This window comes from Phacochoerus africanus, chromosome 3, assembly GCF_016906955.1.
Source record: "Phacochoerus africanus isolate WHEZ1 chromosome 3, ROS_Pafr_v1, whole genome shotgun sequence".
Classification (NCBI taxonomy): Eukaryota; Metazoa; Chordata; class Mammalia; order Artiodactyla; family Suidae; genus Phacochoerus; species Phacochoerus africanus.
The window spans coordinates 27,731,492-27,745,019 of NC_062546.1; positions in this window are offsets into that span (position 1 = coordinate 27,731,492).

Consider the following 13,528-nt stretch of genomic DNA (forward strand, 5'->3'; position numbering starts at 1 on the left):
CGGGGATCTGGCATTGCTGTGGCTGTGGTGTAGGCTGGCAGCTGCAGCTCCAATTCAACCCCTAGCCTGGGAACTTCCATATGTCATGGGTGAGGCCCTGAAAAGATAAAGAAACAAAAAACTAAATGAATTTTCCAGGGTTCCCATTGTGGCACAGTGGAAACGAATCTGACTAGTATCCATGAAGATGCAGGTTCAATCCCTGGTCTCACTCAGTGGGTTAAGGATCCGGTGTTGCCATGAGCTGTAGTGTAGGTCACAGACGTGGTTCTGATCTGGCATTGATGTGGCTGTGGTGTAGGCCAGAGGCTACAGCTCAAATTCGACCCCTAGCCTGGGACACTCCATATGCCTTGAAGGGATATGGCCCTAAAAAGACAATATAGGAATTGTCTATATTCCCACCTGGAAGGAGGGGGCTGGTGGAGACCTTTTCCAAGGATCCTGCACTACAATGTGACCCAGGAGCCATCCAGCCTGAGATGTTCAAGCCAAGGTGGGCGGGGAGAGGTATGATCCAAAAGGCCTTCCATCACTCAGGGGCTGTCTGCCCAGAGCCTTTCTACAGGGGCACCTTGGAACTGGCCCCAAGCTGAGTGCTTTGGAAATAGCTCTGGGCCCTGACTGTGACCCATCCAGTCACTCCAAGCCCACCTCATGGCCCAGCTCCTCTAATTACCCAATGGGGGGACAACTCCCACCATCAGCTGAGAGATGGAGTGGGAAGTGGCTTGAGGATACAGCATGTCTAAACAATGGAAAAATGGAGTTCCCTTGTGGCACAGTGGGTTAAGGATCCACCATTGGCACTGTTGTGGCATGGGTTTGATCCCTGGCCTGGGAACTTCCACATACCACAGGCCGGCAAAGAAAGAAAAAAAGGATGGGAGGAAGGAAGGAGGGAGGGAAGGGAGGGAGGAAGAAAAAGAATAAACAATGGGAAATTGCGTAGCTGTGAAAAAAAAGATTGAGGAAGCAGTGAATGAACTGACATGAAGCAACCTCCAAAGTGGGGGGAAAGCCAAGGACAGAAAAGCATGCAGAGACACTATTATTTGTGCAAAAGAGGGTGAAATTTATAATAGTTAGCATAATATGTATATAATACATGCATTTTCCCTTTATACACATGTAAATTTCTTTGGCAGGATAAACAAGACCCTGGGGAGCAGAGGTGGGAGAGAAATGTCACTGCATACCCTTTTACTTTTTTGTTTGAACCCAAAACCATGGGAACAGACTGCTCTTCAAAATGAGTGATGTTGCAAACTACTGCATTTGGAGTCGATAAGCAATGAGGTCCTGCTGTACAGCATAGGGAACTATATCTAGTCACTTGTGATGGAACATGATGGAGGATAATGTGAGAAAAAGAAAAAATACATATATATATGACTGGGTCACTTTGTTGTACAGTTGAAATTAACAGAACGCTGTAAATCAACTAAAATGAGAAAAATAAAAATCATATAAACTTTAAAAAATGAGCGATGTTTTCTTTTTTTTTCTCTCTCTCTCTCTCTCTCTCTCTCTCTCTCTCTTTTTTTAGGGCCTCAGGTGCAACATACGGAGGTTCCCAGGCTACAGGTCGAATTGAGGCTGTAGCTGCCAGCCTATACCACAGCCACAGCAATGCAGGATCTGAGCCACATCTGTCGTCTACTCTGCAGATCACGGCAACACTGGATCCTCAACCCACCAAGCAGAGCCAGGGATCGAACCTGCATCCTCATGGATACTGGTCGGGTTCATAACCCGTTGAGCCACAACAGGAGCTCCCCTGAGTGATGTTTTCTTAAGTGAATAAATGCTGGGGCTGTTGGTCCAAGACTAGCCAGAAACAGAATTGGGTCTCCTTCCCCAGTCCTGCTACCTTTTGTCTGCTGTTCCTCCTCGACTGACCTGGCCCTCCCCTCTTCCATTTCTCTCCTTCGAGGTCTAGTTGACAGCCTGCCTCTGCTAGGAAGAAAAACACTAACTACTTGCCACGTGCCCCAGGCCTTGTTCTAAGTGCTCCTGTGTAGATTCACTTGTGGGATCTTCAGAATCCAATGAAGTAGGTATAATTACAGATGGGGAAACGGAGGCACAGAGAGGTTAAGTATTGACCCAGAGCCGTCGGGCTTGTAAGGGATGGACTGGATCTGAACCCAGGTTCTCTGAAAGGATGGGAGCTCCCATTTTTTGAGTGCCTGCTGTTAGCTTTATCCATTGTCTGAGAACATCATCTTGATAATAACTCTATGGGGATCTTTTATCCTATTTTCTCGATGAAGACAAGAGCATCCAAAGGGGAGCTTGTCCAAAGCTGTCCTCCACAAGGAAGGGAGTTGGGCCAGAAATGTGCTCCTTCACAACCCAAAGTCCTCCTTCTTCCCCAGCCTGTGCCCCACCCCATCTCCCTGCTGGGTATCCACTTTCTGGGTGTCATGGCACTCTGAAGGTTGAAATGCCTCATGCCTGTGCCTGTGATCTGGACTCCCAGCCCTCCGTTTGGCCATCCCCACAACACATTCTGGTTTAGCTCGCAGTGTTGGACCCCCCTCCTCTGGCTCCTTCAGTTCTGGGCTGATCCCACCACTGACACCGTCTGGGAGCCCCTCAACACGGGGGCTGTAGGATGCTCATGTGTCCTTGGCACAAAGTGTGCTTGCCAGTCAGTGTCTGATGAGTAACTGAGTGACCAGCAAGGCTCTGGACTGGGTTTGTGGGATGACTCTACCGCGATGGCCCTTACTAACGTCCCCTTGTTTTGACTGTGGTTATCAGTACTGATCATTATTGAATAAGTGCCCACAAAGGACCACTAAGGGCTCTGCCAAGGGTTCTGACCAGCTCATCAGATCTTCACAAGGGACTTTAAGCGCCAAGTGCTAGTCCATCTTTAAGATGTGGAAACTGATGCCAAGAGGGGGTAAGAGGCTTGTCCCTAAGGTGACAACCATTGAAAAACTTCAAGCTACCCAGATTCATATATAGAGCCACCTCCCGACAAGACTGAAATCCAGGCTGTGACAACATCAGAGACTCTAACTGCTGTACGTGTTACTGTTGATTCCTAGATAATAACTGGCATTCCTCGAACTCTTTTTTTTGTTGTTGTTGTTGTTGTTGCTATTTCTTGGGCCGCTCCCGCAGCATATGGAGGTTCCCAGGCTAGGGGTTGAATTGGAGCTGTAGCCACCGGCCTTCGCCAGAGCCACAGCAACGCGGGATCCGAGCCGCGTCTGCAACCTACACCACAGCTCATGGCAACGCCGGATCGTTAACCCACTGAGCAAGGGCAGGGACCGAACCCGCAACCTCATGGTTCCTAGTCGGATTCGTTAACCACTGCGCCACGACGGGAACTCCAGCCTCGAACTCTTTCTAAATGAGTTGTTCAATCCTTATCGCAGTCCTGCTGAGCAGAGGTTGAGGAGCTCTGGCTGTGAAACTCTGAGGCTCAGGCAAATGCCTTCACTTGTCTCATCTGTAGGACGAGCACCTTCCTCCCAGAGGGAGGTATGTGAAGCATTTAGAGCAGTGCATGGGTACATAGGGAGAACTGTATCAATGCCAGCTGTTTCATCCCCATTTCACAGATGTGACAGGAGAACTGAGTCAAAGGGCAAAGTCATAGAGTTGGGCTTGAACTATCTAACTCAAAGCTCAGCTCATAACTACTCTGCTCCATCGCTTCTCTCCTAGGATTCCGGGGAGCAATTAGCGAGCACCTGTACGAAGAGTGCTTGGCACAGTACCCGCAGCACTGCAGGGTCTCGATCACATGGATGCCCGAGGTAGAGGGCTCAGCCGTCCCTGCAGGCTCCTCCACAGTGCCTCCTGCTGAGATGAGGACCTGGCCTGCTTCCGGATCCGCAGGATTGCCCGCGGCTTGCTTGCCCGCCTGCCCGCCTGCTGGGGCTGAGCTCAGCTCAGCCAGCTGCTCCCTGGGTGTCCCCATGCTTCTTCTCAGAGCTCCCTTGGAGGCACCGGGGTGGGGCCCAGGGAAGCCTCTCCCACCCAGCTGGGGGCTGCCAGAGCCCCTGCCCACCCTTAAGACGGGGTTTTCCTGCCCTGCACCAGCTGTGCTGCTATCCTCCTCGCCTCTACAGGGGCAGGGCAGGAAGTAGGGAGATGCCAGGACCAATTAAACCCGACGGGGGAATTAAGGTCAGCAGGATGCAATTATGCCTGTTGGATTTAACAAGGCCAGAGGGAAGGTTTCTCCAGCCAGAGTTCACGGCTTCTTAGGCCTCTTGCCCTGGGTGGCTCTGCGTTCCAGAAGCCTGGGCTCCCAGGCTCACACATCCCTGGGAGAATTCCTTGGGCTTGGAGGGGTTAACTCCACTTGGGCACCACTTCTTTGGCTCCTGGAGGAAATGGACCCAGCCAAGAGGCTTTAAAAGGACCGGCTCAGAGGAGACATTTCCCAGCCTGACCCTCTCCCTGCTCGGCTGTGATGGAAAATCCAGGGAGTTGAGCAACGACCTTTCTGACTCCAAAGAGAGCAGCCAACTCCCCTCACGACTTTCCCTCCGGTCTTGATATGGGAGCCGCTCAGGGCTGTTTCCTCCTGCCTCTCCCACCTTGGGGCCCCCGAGCCGGGAGTTTGGCAGTACCTCTCGGCCCCCAAGAAAGTCCTGGTAAGGCTGCTGTCCTTACTGCAGACCCTGCCCTTCCCTCCAAGGCTGGTAAGCAGAGATCTATGGACATTCTGTGTGGCCAATTGGATGTAGATTTCTCTGGAAGCTCACATGACACTGTTCCAGCCCAGAATTGTAAAGTTGTATTGCTAAAATTATTACTGAGTGTCCTACCCTGTGGCCAGGACTAAACTCTTACCTTTGGGGACACAGAGATGGAGCTGGGGGAAAGCTAGAGAATCACCAGATAAATCATTTTAGATGAAAAAAGATTGTAATCATTCATGAAATGGGATCCTTTTTTGTTGCTAATATTTCTACAGAAAATGTCTGGAGGAATATGTATATATACACACATATACAGATACATACAGATGTGAGAGTAGAGGTGATTTTTCTTCTTTGGACTTTGTAAAACTTTTTGAAATGACCATCTGTAACTCTTAGAAGATGAGTAATTCAGAATATCAATATGAAAACAGATTTCTACAATTGAAGACGGAAAATGGTAAGAGCTACATGAGATCTAAAATGCTATGGGATCTCAAAGGCAGAGTTTTGGGGCTGATGATCGGGGCTGACTTCTCAGCTGAAGGCATGATGATGGCACGCTTTCTCAGCGCCTAGTCCCCAGAGTCTGTGTAAAATGGGGCCCCAGGAACCTGTCCTCATAACCAGCATTTCAGGTGGTTTTCGTGCGCTCCCCAGCTTGAGAACTCACGAGTCAGGGGCTTTGAGGCACTCCTGGGGCAGTTGGCAGAACACTCCCAGCACACACACCCCCCACCCCTAGCCTGGGCTGTGTTCTCAACCCTGATGCACATAGGAAACATCTGGAGAGCTTTCACCTCTGAAGTCTGAGCCCCTCCTGAGCTCAGACCAATTAAATCAGAAACTTTTAGGGGGCGGGCAGAATGTTGACTATTTCTCAAACCTGCCCAGAAGATTCTGATGTGCAGTAAGATTGAGAGCTGCTGCTCTGAGGCTCTCCCTGGACAGGAAGCTCACCTGTTTCCCGGGAATGCCCTCCCAAGTTAGGGTAAAGCGGTGTGCATGGCAGGCGTTCCCCTCTGACCTGTGCTGTGTGCACTGTCCCAGGACCTGGGGTTCAGGTGCTGGCTCAGAACAGACATGGGCCATGCCAGTCACCCTGATATACCAAGAACCTAGTACAAAAAGTGGTGCTTCTGGAGTTCCCATTGTGGCTCAGCAGTAACGAATCCGACTAGTATCCATAAGGACGCAGGTTCAATTCCTAGTCTCGCTCAGTAGGTTAAGGATCCTATGTTGCTGTGGCTTTGGCATGGGCCAGCAGCTGCAGCTCCTATTCAACTCCTAGCCTACAAACTTCCGTATTCCACATCTGCAGCCCTAAAAAGCGAAAAAAAGAAAAAAAGAAAGAAAAAGTGGTGCTTCTGTTGTTAGTGATAATAGTTGCTAATATCTATTGTGCATTTACCATGGGGCGGATACAGATATTAATTCCTTTAATCTTCACAGCAATGTTAAGAGGTGGATAATATTATCGCCCCTGTTTTTAAGAGGAAACTGGGGTGCTGAGGAGTAACTTGTCCAGGGTTTGAGAGGTAGGATTCCAGTGGGACCAAGATATAAACCAAAGCCATCAGATTCAGAGCTCTCACTCTTTAATGATCACTCCCTTACACAAAATAAATGCCTGCTGCAAAATGAATTTGTAGGTGAGTGAAGGATACTTAGATTATGTCATCAACTTGGTTGCCCCAGAGCTTGACATACATAGGTGCTCTGTCAATGCTGAATAATAAATGCTCCGATTTGGTAGGGCCCTGGAACAATGAGAAACCAAGACCAGCCCCTCCTTCACTCTTTCTCCCTCTCCCCCACCCCAGCCCAACTTCTCTGCAGCAATAAACAGCGAAGCCAAAAATAGCCATCTAATGACGTTAGAGGAGCAAGGTCATCTGAAAATTGCCCATGGCCACTGGACACCTCCCTATAGGATCAAGTAGCAGGAGGGTACCCCAGGCTGGTGCAGCTGTTCCAAGAACAGGAAACAGCCCAGGAGCAGACTTGGAAGCACCACCTCATGATGGCAGGGCCCTCGTGAAGGGGGCAGGGGACAAATGCCAACACTCAAAGGAGAAGCAAGGCCCAAGTGTGAGTGCAGACCCTGTAGAAGAGAACTGGACTTTGTCTGCACTGGAAGTCACTCCCGTCACACGATCCCAGGAAATGGCTCAAAAAGCGGGGAATGCATGTTCTGTCCTGGTGCACCTGATGGCTTCCTGGCCCCCCACTATGCTATTTATAACGCCGCGGGGGCTGGGGGCGTCTGCTGAACTGGGTTACCATACAAGCTGGGGTGCATGGCAAGTTCTAAAAGGCTGCCGGGAGAAGAGGGCCCCGCCTGGGATGGCGAGGGGGCATCCAAATAAGGATGAGGAGTGGGCAGGGGCAAAGCCCCTCTGGCTGCAGTCCCCTGGCACTCTGACCACCTTGGCTTTCATCCAGGCCTGCCGAGGCTTGTGACCTGACGGGCAGCTGCCGTATCCCTGACAAGAACGCAAGCATCCGGCACGGTCCGAGGAGATGCCTGCTGGGTGAAACTAGAGAGAGGACCTGCTCTGAGCATCTGGGGAGCATAGCTGGAGCTTCCCACAGCAACGTCAAGAATTCTGTGAGGACTCCAGCCCAAACTTGCTCCGAGGTCCTGAGCTGCTGGCCCTGGCGAGTGACAGAAACAATCTCTTCTTCATCCAAGGGGCCCTGTGATCAAGTGTCAATTATCTTATCTTCCAGGAGTTCCTGAGAATGCCCATCCCCTCAAGGGCTGCAACTGGCGCGGTGCAGAGGGCCCTTGAGGGCACAGACCTGGGTCCAAATTCTTTTATTTATTTTCTTGGTCTTTTTGTCTTTTTAGGGCCGCATCTTTGGCATATGGAGGTTCCCAGGCTACGGGTCTAATCGGAGCTGTAGCTGCTGGGCTATGCTGGGTCCAAATTCTGACTGCCATTTACCAGCAGTGCGACTTTGGGAAAGTAACTTAAACTCTGAGCCTCAGTTTCCTCCTCCGTCATATGACTTGTTGGAAGGACCTATGGAAAAGCATTCTTCCTTCGGTCTTTATTCTGGTAATGGAGTCTTGGCTAAGGGGATAAACACCTACTCAACCAACTCAGCAGCTCTCCCAGGTAACATGAACAGGCTGCACAAATATGATGCCCAGGGAGCTTGGAGGGGAGGTGTGTTTTCTCCTCCACACGGGCTCTGTTTTGGCCTGGGTGCTGAGGGTCACAGAAGAGAATGGCTGCTGGCTCCCTGGTCTCTAGAGACCTTTTGAGTTGGGAGACCTGTTGTCCATCCAAATAATGTACAACTAAGAGTCAGGGAGCCTACAGTGTAGACACCCACCTCCAACCAGTAAGAACACGATTTCTGTAAGGTCAGCTCAAATCCCTCGCCTCTCTGCTTGCACAAACTCCCACGGAGCCTCCTTCCTGAGGAGTGTCTCTGCTCCTCTCGCTGGCTGCTGACTCTAGCAGCTGCTGGCCCTGTCCTGTCAGGCTGTTAGCTTTGTGAGTAAACAGCAGGGGCTTCTGGCAACCCCTGGTGACACACACCCACTGACAATTAATATTGAATATGTGACTCAAGCAGGGCCACACTGAGTCACACTGTCCAATAGGGATGAATAAGTGCCCATTGTGCTCCCAGAGTGCTCTGGGGTCATGTTAAAGCTAGGAGCAAATTCTCATCCATGGAACTGGAGGAATGGTCCTTTCCAGAAACATTGTTTTAATTTCTACCAGGAAGACACTGAGACCCAGAAAATGTAAGTGACGTGTGCAAGGACATAAAACCAGAAGCCACTCTCCCAATCTAGGGTTCAAGCCACTAATTTTTGTGTGCCTTCAGAACAAAAAGAGTCTAAGTCCCTTTGACCATAAACATTACAAAAACTGAGTTGCAGCGGAGAGAAACAGAAGAGCAGTAAGACGAGGGGAGACGTCCTTAAACTCCCTCTAGCAGCTGAAGAACCCGCTATTAGCAACCTCACATCATGGAAAAGCCAAGGATGGAAGGGACTTCCTTGCTGGAGTCTGTCAGAATTCATTGAGCATTCTGTACAGTCTTTAACTGGTTCCAAGGTCAAGAGAAACATCAGAAAATATGTGTGTGTGTCAGAGGACATTATTCAGGGATTAGTCCCCTGGAGTGATGTGGGCTAGATTTCCTCTTCCAGAACAACCCTTGGAAAGTCCTCAAGAGCTAGCACTCTGGTCTCCAGCATAACTTCATTTAAGTTGAAATAGAAATCTAGCCTGCTAGGGGTGCCCTCTTGCAGTGACGGAGCAGCTGACTATAGAAAAATATGTCAAACTAGGACGAATGTGGTTAGAACAAATTGTCGGGGAAAAAAAGCTGAAAACATTCCAGCTGAAAGAGCCTTATTTATTTTTCTCATTCAGTCACCTCTTTGACGATATGGAAACTGAGGTCCAGAAAAAGGGAGTGCCTTGTTAAAGGTCAGCCGGTGTGCCAGTGCCAGGAGGTGGATTATATTCCCTGCCTCTACTCTTCCCAAGACACACCGCAGCCCAGCTAGAGTTAAGAAAGACAAAGGGCGTTTCCTTTCAAATCTGATCTCCAGGCTCTGAGACAGCCACCTCCCGTGTACGTCTGTCTTAAGATGTAGAATTCCAAGACTTTAAAACCACATACCTAGAATTCTCTCCAGAAAGGCTTTGCTAAATGCCGGTGAACTCTTCTGCTGGGCACCAGTGCCAGTAACACTGACATCAGGTCAGCCAAAGAGAGCTTTCCAGTGTGCAAGTGTGTATGCCAGAATGTCGTCATTGACTATGCTTTTGGGAGGGACTTACATTTTAATAATTTAACTTAATTACAAAGATTGACTAAGTGGTTTGAAACAGCCATTTAAAGTTTAGAGACAGACATAATACATTAGGGGGACAAAGAAATCTGTCCTATAAATAGCCTAGAAAAATCTTTTGCGAAACAAACCTTTTCAATGGGGAGAAGCAAACTCAGAACACAGGAACAATATGCTGCTGTTAGAATTGGTATTTTCAGAGTATGCAACAATACGGGAAAACTATTTGCGTTAATACTATGCAAAATGAAAAAAAGGAATACTTTGTATGTCAGAAAAACTCTACACTGTAGAAAAACACACTAAAGTTTTAGGGAGTATGTCAGCGTAAGGCCACTGACTTTTCATCGCTCCTCACCACTAAGCGTAAAAATGCTGTCCCAAACTGCTTTTCATATTGTATTTTACAACTACTCATTGTTTAGTATTTGACCCACTGAAAACTACATCTCCCACCCTTGCTCCTGAAAGGAGTCCTGAGAATATCACTGGTACCAAAATAAGGTAGGCAACAATTTTTAGCCCATTCACACACCTGCCTGTGAGGTTCTGGGATACCAGTCCCACAACGACATGGGTTTAGACAGATCAGACAGGCCAAGTTTTTATTTCCTTTCTGTGTCATAAAATTTTAAGAAAAGAAGAGAAGGCAATTGATGCTTTAGGGCTAGGCAGTCTGGTGAAATAATTCTTGACAAAACCTAGTATTTTCCTAAGCCCCTCCAACAATAGTTTCTCGGAGTAAAATGTCAGCATTTGTCAAGCCCTTTCAGGAAGCTGCTGATACCTTCAGTGCTTAAGAGTCATGCTTTGACGTGAGCCCAGCCTCTTATTCTCTTGCAAGAAAGAGAAGTGCAAACACGATGAGGTATTTCTGGTTTTGACATCTGTAACCTTTGCTACAGAAAGTAGAGTGGGTATGCAGGAATACAAAAAAAAAAGGAAAAAGTGTTTGTCCCCAGGCTTCTTTTTTATAGCAACTACACTGGCTTTAGCTGGATAACAAATTGTCCTGGAATTCTTGGCATTGGAGCAAACATTTCAGCTCCGTGGTTACGCCTTCGTCACTGCTCAAAGTACTGCACACTTTAACCTTCCTGCTCTTTCCATAGGCTTGGGTTTGTCCCATACCCAGGAAACTTTATATGTTGTCTAAACTGAGCATCCCAGCAGGCTGCAAGGCAGATGGCAGCTCAGGATTCAGAATGTTGACCGACTCCTACCTGGATCCACACCACCAAGCTATAACTCAGCCTGCCTGTGCAGAAATAGGAGCCCGGCCACGTGGCTGACAGCTTTTTTAACTGCTACTCTCAGCAATGAGGAACTTCCCCAGCAGTCAAGATTCAGAAAGGAACTGAAAAGGAAGCATGTCAAGAGCTACCGCAGGGGATATACAGGTCCGACCGGATACTCAAGCCAATAAGCCCCCAAGGCTCAGCTAAGCCAGGGGGAGCTAAAAGACTGGGTATTGCCAAGCTGCCCTCAAGCCCTTGGGACCTCAGGTCATTAGCCCAGGACATCACACAGAGGAACTGGACATCTGCCTTCAGGTCACTAGATTCTCATAAGAAGCTTCATACTTCAGCCAGGCAGAAAGCTAGTACACACCTGAGGTAGCACCTGAACCATATCCTTCAATGCAGAACATATGAAAGAGCAAGGAACAGAGTATAAATTATGACACTATTTATGGAAAAACAAAAGGGAGCAGGTGAAGTCATCTCTGCAAGGGAACATACTTGGCAGCACTGACTATCTCTCGGGTGGGAACTGAACTTGTAGCTTTTGAATTTTGAATGAAGTGCGACACTTACGGAACAAATTAACATTAAAGGAAATGCATAATGCTACAATCTCATTGCTATAAAAAAAAGGAAAATGCTGGAGTTCCCATTGTGGCAGTGGTTAACAAATCTGACTGGGAACCACGAGGTTGCTGGTTCGATCCCTGGCCTTGCTCAGTGGGCTGAGGATCCGGCATTGCCGTGAGCTGTGGTGTAGGTTGCAGAAACGGAGTTCCCTGGTAGCCTAGTGTTGTTGCTGCTGTGGCATGGGTTCAATCCCTGGCCTAGGAACTTCTGCATGCTGCAAGCATGTCCCCCGCCCCAAAGGAACTGCAATCTCACCTCCAAGAATCTCTAAACTCCTGAAGCGTTTTATCTGTCTGTCTCACATTACTCAATTACATCGTATCTCGTGTTACAATTGTGTAAGTCGACTTACCTCTATTCAATGCTGGAGCAACTGCCACTGCAGCCTGTCTACTACTCAAGCTCTACTTTCCAAGGACAAAATTCTATGGAAAAGAACTGGTAAGGAATAAAACAGCAGTCAAGATGGCAACAAAGCAATTACATAAGAACAAAATGATCAAAGTAAAAGTGAACGATGACCTTGTATTAATTAATCAGCACAAGACTATTAGTAATGGGAAACTATAACAAGTTAAAACACCGAGGCGTTCCCGTTGTGGCGCAGCAGAAACGAATCCGACTAGGAACCATGAGGTTGCAGGTTCGATCCCTGGCCTCGATCAGTGGGTTGAGGACCTGGTGTTGCTGTGAGCTGTGGTGTAGGTCGCAGACGCGGCTCGGATCTGGTGTTGCTGTGGCTCTGGCGTAGGCTGGCGGCTACAGCTCCAATTTGACCCCTAGCCTGGGAACCTCCACATGCTGTGGGTGTGGCTCTAAAAAGCAAAAAAACAAAAACAAAAACAACCCAACACTAAAAACACAGTCCTTCTCAGGTATTGCAGAAATTCCAACAATCTGCATGTCTGCAGGTGCTAGGAGCTCTGCAAACTTGCCAAACAAAGTGTGGCAGCCAGATTTCTCAGAACTCAGTAAATTCCTATTGGAGGGCATGTTCTTTGTTTAGGAAAATTCTGGGGTAGCCTCTGACAATTCAAAGAGAAGCTCCCTCCTGGACAAGGCCTGAAGGGACAAAGAACTTGAATTTCTCTGCAAAAGAAAAGCAAAGATTGAGTTTCAGGAGAAATGGGAGGCTGTACTAGAAAAATGAAGGTCATGTGAAGTGGTGTAGAAAGAAAGAACTGACTAGACAGGTTGTACTGAGAGGCAGACAGCCACTGGGAAACTGAGAGACATTCTGGGAAGTAAGAGACAATGGATGTCTGCATCTCCATTTTAAAAGCTATTTGGTCTAAAGTAACACAATCTCTCTTGCCTCTCAGAGACCACCACGCATTACCACCCTGACGTGGGTGTGCCTTTAGGCAGTAATCCAGAATGGAGCAAATGGAGTGGACGGACTCCATAGGTCCATAATTCTCAGTAACACTCTTCTAAAAGCCCCAACTTGAGGGCCAGATTTATTCTTCTGCTTGAAACCACCAAAACTAAAAGTGGACAAACTATATGAAAAAATGGTCCCAGGTGGTGATATATGAGTAAGAGTCAATTGTTAGAGAACTGCTGATAGATGGGTGGGAGAAAAGCTATGAAGGACAGACACAGAGAGGGGATCAAGAGATGAAGAGAAGTAGAAAAACCAAAGCAAGAGGTAACCAGGAAAAAAGTAGGAAATTATCATCCTTACCTGATGAGGTCAAATGGTCAAGGAAAGATTTATGAAAAAGATGATACCAAAGCTTATTTTTTTTGTTTTTGGCCACACCTGCGGCATGTGAATGTTCCTAGGACAGGGATTGAACCTGCACCATGGCAGCAACCCAAGCCACTGCAGTGACAGTGCTGGATCCTTAACCTGTTGTGTCACAAGAGAACTCCCAGAGATGAGTCTTATGTGGAAGAGTTTACCAGATGAGAAAAAAACACACTTTGAAGGCATAACAGACCTCCAGAGTGGTTCCTAGGAGGGAGTTAACAACATAGGGAAGGATATTCTGACATAAGACCAAAAAAAAAGTCACAAAGCACTTTCCTTTAAGGATAGAGGCTATGCTTTTAAAAGTCCCTAGCTCCTTTCAAAGTACTCACTTCCCCAATAAGATGTGACCTCCAGAGGGGCTTGACAGATTTAAAAACATCAAATAACAAAA